A 7023-nucleotide genomic window follows, 5' to 3' on the forward strand; every position below is an offset into this window, starting at 1 on the left:
AATAATTGTATTAATTAACTTAGTGTGTATGTGGGGTTAGTTTAATTTAATTGAACTAATTAGAGATATTTAAATATTAGGTCTTATTGAGCCTATTAATTAAATTAGAAGTATCATGATTTAAGCCCAAATAGAATACTAGTGTATAAGAAGGGAGGAGAGTGAGAATTAAGATTCATTTGATCATTTGAAGGCAATAGAGAAAAAGAAGAGGAAAAGTAAGGAGAAGCTAGGGTTTCCAGAAAATTGAAGAGGTAAGGGGGGAATCCTTATTATTATGGGTTACTATGATCGGGTCAATGGGTAGATGTATGTTTAGGTTAAAATCCCTAATTTTGCATGGTTTTGGAATTGTTAGGTCTTGATGAATACTCTCGATTTGTGGTGATTTGATCGTGTTAAAACTGTAAATTAATGTTATATGCTTGCTAACCGCGACATTTGCTTTCCAAAGCAAAAACACACAAAGTCAGTTCACCGTATGACAGAACTGGCGACTTTGCTGGGGACCTTAAAGAGAGGTTACCTTAAAAACAAGATCACTTATTTAAATTGTCTGATTTACTTTTAAGGGATTGCTTGGGTATTTTATGCTTGAGTGAAAGATCCTACACCCGGATCTAGTGTACCTTATGTAAGTAGCAATAGATCATCGCGACTATCCGGCGTATACTGGAATGGTCAAAATGATGGCTACGGTTAATGTGACACTTTGGATGTCCTGATGTTCCTCATGTTTACTTGAGGAAAAATTTGGCTTCCGCGTGGTGTCCTCAAAGCATTAACCAGACCTTTAGAACCCTAATTGACTCATCCTAGCCATTAGAAAGTAGTGAGATAACTGACTTCGGTTCCGACTGAGGTTGGTTGAGACTCGATACTACACTCTTTGAGATTGGACTTTAGGGAAGCTTTGGTCAACCACTTGGTGTTGCACTAAAGTGGACTTAAAGGAAGGTCGATGATTTGAGATCCTTCTAGAACCCGGTTACTATTCTAGGACAGGTTGAACCAACCAAACTTCAGTGGGGAGGGTACTTACCTATGGAACTCATGCAAGCCTTAAAACTCAGGAATGATGGTTGTGTGAATTGCTTGTGCTTGTTATTTACATAGCATCATAACATCATAACATCATAACATTGTACTAACCATTTCAATGACTTTAAACATTGAAAACATTTCATACATTGCATAGCATAACATTGCATAACAGGTACTCTAAAGGGATCAATGTTCTCACGGTTTTCCTCCAAACAGAAAAATGGACCTCGAACAAACTGTCAAAGATCTCCAGGCTCAGAGTGCTCAATTCCAGGAGATGATCTTGAACTTATCCAAGGGGCAGGAGGAACTGAAGGTTCTCTTGCTCGAGAAAAAGAAAGACAAGAAACCTGTGAGTTACATCAACCCGGGAAGAAGGCTCAAAGGGCAGACTGCCGGAGTCAAGATTAGAGTTCCGAAGGATCAAGAAGAGGGGATAGATTCAGAAGATGAGAATGCTGATCCTTGCAACCCTGAGGACGACGATGAAGATTATGAAAATGAACAGTACTCTCCAAAAGATGACAAGTATAAGTCGCTGGAAGAACGTATGCTAGCCATGGAGGGTCAAAAGACGCCCAGTCTGGATTTCGAAAGCTTAGGTCTGGTCTCTGATGTGGTCATTCCCCGCAAGTTCAAGGTGTTGGTGTAAGCCCTAGAGGCCAATACATTTTGGTACTTGTATCGAATAATAAAAGGCATTCTCTTTATTATGGTTGATTAATAAAGTCCCTGGAATAGATAGTCTGTTTAATGTATTAAGTGTGACTTAATCATGAGAACACATTAAACATAAGGACACTATTCCTAAAGTATCCGTAGTCGAGCTTTAGTGTGAAGTGGGATAACATTAAAGCATTAAGACTATTATGTTTGTAGACTGATGATCACATCTCATGGATCATGGATAAAGAGTTATCAAGTCTTAAACATAGGTATGAATATTAAGAGTAATATTTATACCGGATTGACCCGCTATGAGAATACTATATAGAAAGTTATGCAAGGTGTCATAAGTTATTCTCATGGTGATAATAGTGTATTCCACTCTTCGACCTGAAACCACTATGGATCCTAGATGTAGAGTCGAGTGCTTTATTGCTGATCCAACATTGTCCGTAACTGGATAACCATAAAGACAGTTGATGGGTACTCCACAAAGCATGCTGAGGGACATGAGTGACCTAGATGGAATTTGCCCATCCTGCATAACAGGATAAATGTCTATGGGCCCAATATTGAACTGGACAAGGATGACACGGTCTATGCCTTGTGTTCAATATAGACATAAGGGCAAAAGGGTAATTATACACATAAGTATTATCACAGAAGGTTTTGTCAGATCACTTGACATTTTCGTGTCTTGGGTAGCAGTGATGTGTTGCTAGATACCGCTCACTGTTTATTATGTTAAATGCGTGATTTAATATAATTGCCAACGTCACGAAAACCTACAGGGTCACACACAAAGGACGGATTGATGAGAGATAGAGTAACTAAGGAATACCGTAAGGTACGGTGCCCTTAACTGAGTTATAGAACATCGTAAGGTACGGTGTACTTGAGTAGAATACGAAATATGGTAAGGTACCATGAGCTTAAGTGATTTTGGGCATATTATAAGATATGGGCCAAAATACACTTAAGTGGGCTTTTAGCTTGAAGCCCACACAAGTGGTTCTATAAATAGAACCCTTGTGCAGAAGCAAAAATTTGTGGTTGCATTATTTTCGTTTTCTCTCACTCTCTCTCTCTCACTCAAAGCCTTCATTCGTACCAGCTAGCACTGAGATTGAAGGAACCCGTTCGTGTGGACTGAGTAGAGACGTTGTCATCGTTCAACGTTCGTGATCGCTTCGTGGATTGGCATCAAAGGTTTTGATCGTCACAAGAGATCTGCACCAAAGGTTTCAACCGTCACAAGAGGTAAATACTCTATCACTGATCATGACCATTCGTAAGGATCTCTAAAGGAGAAAATTTTAATTTCCGCTGCGCTTTGGGTCGCAATTCTCCTTCAGTGGTATCAGAGCCACTTACGAAACCATGAATCGGATAGCTGTTTAATTTCTGTATTAATATGATTAAAAGACAGAATGAATCGATTAATTAAAAGGGTAATTAAATTTGGCATCATGAGTGTACGAGTTGGATGATTGATGTTGACTATGCTTCGGAATCCGACATTAGTATGGTGAAGCAGCGATACATCGATCGTCCATAGGTTACGCAATTGAGACCGATCAACTTATATATGATATAAGTAATCCTAATGCAAAGTACGGTATATGTGATATACTGTTTCTGTTTCATTCATTCGAACACTAAATGATTGTTTTCCTTTGAGCGATCAATGGTCATTTGCTTCGGAATCCGACATTAGTATGGTGAAGCAATGACCTGTTGATCAATCATACTGAATCAACAATCGAGGTGTGTTTGACGGTCTGAAATTGGCGCATTAGGGTTGGTGACGGCGCAAGGGTTGTGCCGTCAAAGAGTTGTGAATTTAGGGCTTTTGGAACACGTCTGTTGACTGTTTCAAAGTTTGTTATTTTGGCTGCGTGAAGCTCGTGTGACGAGCGTGTAGACTGTTTCAAAGTCTGTTATTTTGGCCGCGTGAAGCTCGTGTGACGAGCGTAACAAGCGTAACAAACTGGATGTGTGACGGTCGTAACACGCCCATGACGGTCGTAACAAGGACGCGTTTTTTGTTTTTGACCTGTGACGGTCGTAACGTGTCCTGTGACGCGCGTCACACTCACATGGTCTGTGACGGTCGTCACACACCTGTGACGGTCGTCACACTCACAGAGTCAAAAAATTTGGGGTCTCTGTTATGTGCCTGTGCAAGAGTTGTGTGGATGCAAAAACAATGTCCATTTCAAATGAATTGTTCATTAAAATTTTGGACAGAGGCGCTGCCCCTCCAACCCCGCAAGGGCGCTGCCCCTTGACCCCGTCCGCTGATCGGTCAGCGGAACCACCGTCCGCTGACCGGGCAGTGGAACCCCCGGCTAACTCTGCGTAGTGTGATCGGTCGCCGAAATTTAATTTGGTTTTAATTAATTAAAGGAATTAAAATTTAATAATAACAATGTGTTTATTATTATTGCCTTGTGGTGATCAGTTATGGCCTTAGTTGTCCTTTATTTCGTTTTGGGTTTTAAATACGACCTGCGTGTCGTGCCTCTCCTTTTGATCTCTTAATGTAAATTCTTTTCTCATCTCAAACCCTCGTATGTAAAACGAGTTTCTTCTGGAATGTAATGTTATGAATAAAGAGATGAAGACAATGTTATGAAGAAAGAGAAGATTTCAATATCAAAAGAGGACAATCTTGAAGATCTTGCTTGGAGAAGCTTAGAGAAGAATTCAATATTAAAGGAGGACAACCTTGAAGATCTTGCTTGGAGAAGCTTAGATCGTTGTAGGTTAGCTTAGGTTCTCTCATTGGCTTGGGAGAACAATTGCGCTAGGGGCCATAACTGTTTCATTTTGTTTGTATGTATGTTGATGCATGTGAATGTATGTTGATGCATGTGAGAGACGATTTATATGATAAATAAGCCGGTGAGATCATAACAATTGCAATTCCCTCAAACTAAATATTAAGTTTATGCTTTCCAAGTTTTAACACTCATCAAGACTAGTAATGGATAATGTAGGTTTCGCCTACGCGAGGTGCATGATCTATATATTAGTAAGGTGCGATGGGATAATTGTAATATCCAACTGTTAAAACAATGGGTCAAACTTAACTAAACAAATTATAATAAGATTATATATATGTTTAGAAGCAAGAGTTGGTAATAATCCATATGATGGATTGGAATAAGGAGTTATTCACCCAACTGAAATATTCGAGAGTTGTATGAGATACAATTGGAAGGAGTTCCTACCTAAATAACCTAGTTTTGTGTAATCCGCCTACGCGGACTTAGAACGAAGTGAAATATGGATCTCGACCCACTAGAAAATCTTCCAACGGGATTTTCCGAATCAAATGATGAGGGTCATTTGTTTTGAGTAAAATAGTGGGAGCATATTTGATTAAAGGCCTAATTAAATATGTCAATGATACTTATATTTTCTTAATCCTTATGTAGATAACCATGACAGCAAACACCTCTAACAACATCTTGCGATCAATCCTTGACAAAGAAAAATTGTCTGGGACAAATTTTCTGGATTGGCACCGAAACCTGAGGATTGTCCTCAAACATGATAAAAAGTTGTATGTCTTGGAGACACCTGTTCCTGAAGAGGAACCTCCTAGTTCTGCACCTAAGGCAGAAAGAGATGCTTATAAGAAGCATGTCGATGATGCCAATGAAACTGCTTGTCTCATGCTGGCTACCATGAACTCAGAATTGCAAAAGCAACATAAGAACATGTCAGCGTTCGATATGATCGAACACCTGAAGCTGCTCTATCAAGAGCAAGCAAGGCATGAGAGGTTTGAAGTTTCAAAAGCCCTTTTCCAAAGCAAGTTAGCTGAGGGAGCCCCCGTAGGTCCCCATGTACTCAAGATGATTGGGTATGTGGAAAACCTTGAGAGATTGGGTTTTCCCCTCGAAAAGGAACTTGTGACTGATTTGATCTTGCAATCGTTGCCAGATAGTTTCAGTCAATTTGTCCTAAATTTCAATATGATTGATATGGACAAATCTCTTCCTGAACTGCTCGCCATGTTAAGAACTGCCGAGCAGAATATGAAGTCAAAAGGGAAGTCCATTCTGATGATCGGAAATGGAAAGAGACAGAACAAAAGGCCCACCAAGCAGGGTGATAAAGGGAAAGGCAAGGAAGTTGCCAAACCCAAACCCACCGTTGCTGCTTTAAAGCCTAGTGGAGGCATAGCAAAAGAAGGCACCTGCTTCCATTGCGGTAAGACCGGACACTGGAAGAGGAACTGCCCAAAGTACCTGGAAGATAAGAAGAATGGAGTAGAGACTTCAACTTCAGGTATTTTTGTTATTAACTTATCTACTTCTGCATCATGGGTATTAGATACTGGATGTGGTTCTCACATTTGTACAAATGTGCAGGGGCTGAAAGGGAGTAGAGATTTGGCAAAAGGTGAAGTTGACCTACGAGTTGGCAATGAAGCAAAGGTTGCTACTTTAGCCGTAGGATCTTATGTATTGACTTTACCTAGTGGTTTTATAATTCAGTTAGAGAACTGTTATTATTAGCAGGAATATTATTTCCATTTCTTGTTTGGACAAGTTTGGTTTTTCATTTATAATAAAGAACAATTGTTGCTCAATTTGTTTGAATGATATATTCTATGCTACTGCACAAATGAGCAATGGACTATATGTCCTTGATCTCGAAATGCCTACTAATAACATTAATACTAAAAGGGTGAAACCTAACGGGTTAAAACCAACTAGGTAAGAATATTAAAACTCTTCGATCAGATCGAGGTGGTGAGTATTTAAGCCTAGAGTTTGATGACCATCTGAAAGAGTGTGGGATCCTATCCCAACTCACTCCTCCTGGAACACCCCAATGGAATGGTGTGTCTGAGAGAAGAAATCGAACCCTGTTAGACATGGTCCGATCCATGATGAGTCACGCCGATCTTCCAAACTCCATTTGGGGACATGCACTATTGACAGCAGCTTACACACTTAACCGTGTTCCATCCAAAAAGGTTGAGAAGACACCATATGAGATATGGAGTGGTAAGAAACCACATATGTCTTACATAAAGATTTGGGGTTGCGAGGTTTATGTGAAATGACAAGTTTCAACTAAGCTTGAGCCCAAATCTGACAAATGCTTATTTGTGGGGTATCCTAAAGAAACAAGAGGATATTATTTCTACAATCCTTCTGAGGGCAAAATGTTTGTCGCTCGAACCTGAGTTTTCCTAGAGAGGGATTTTATTTCCAAAGGAATCAGTGGGAGGAAAGTAGAACTTGAAGAAATTCAAGAATCACAAATTATCGATACACCTATGGAGGAATT

This window comes from Lathyrus oleraceus, chromosome 3 (assembly GCF_024323335.1).
Source record: "Lathyrus oleraceus cultivar Zhongwan6 chromosome 3, CAAS_Psat_ZW6_1.0, whole genome shotgun sequence".
NCBI classification, from domain to species: Eukaryota; Viridiplantae; Streptophyta; class Magnoliopsida; order Fabales; family Fabaceae; genus Lathyrus; species Lathyrus oleraceus.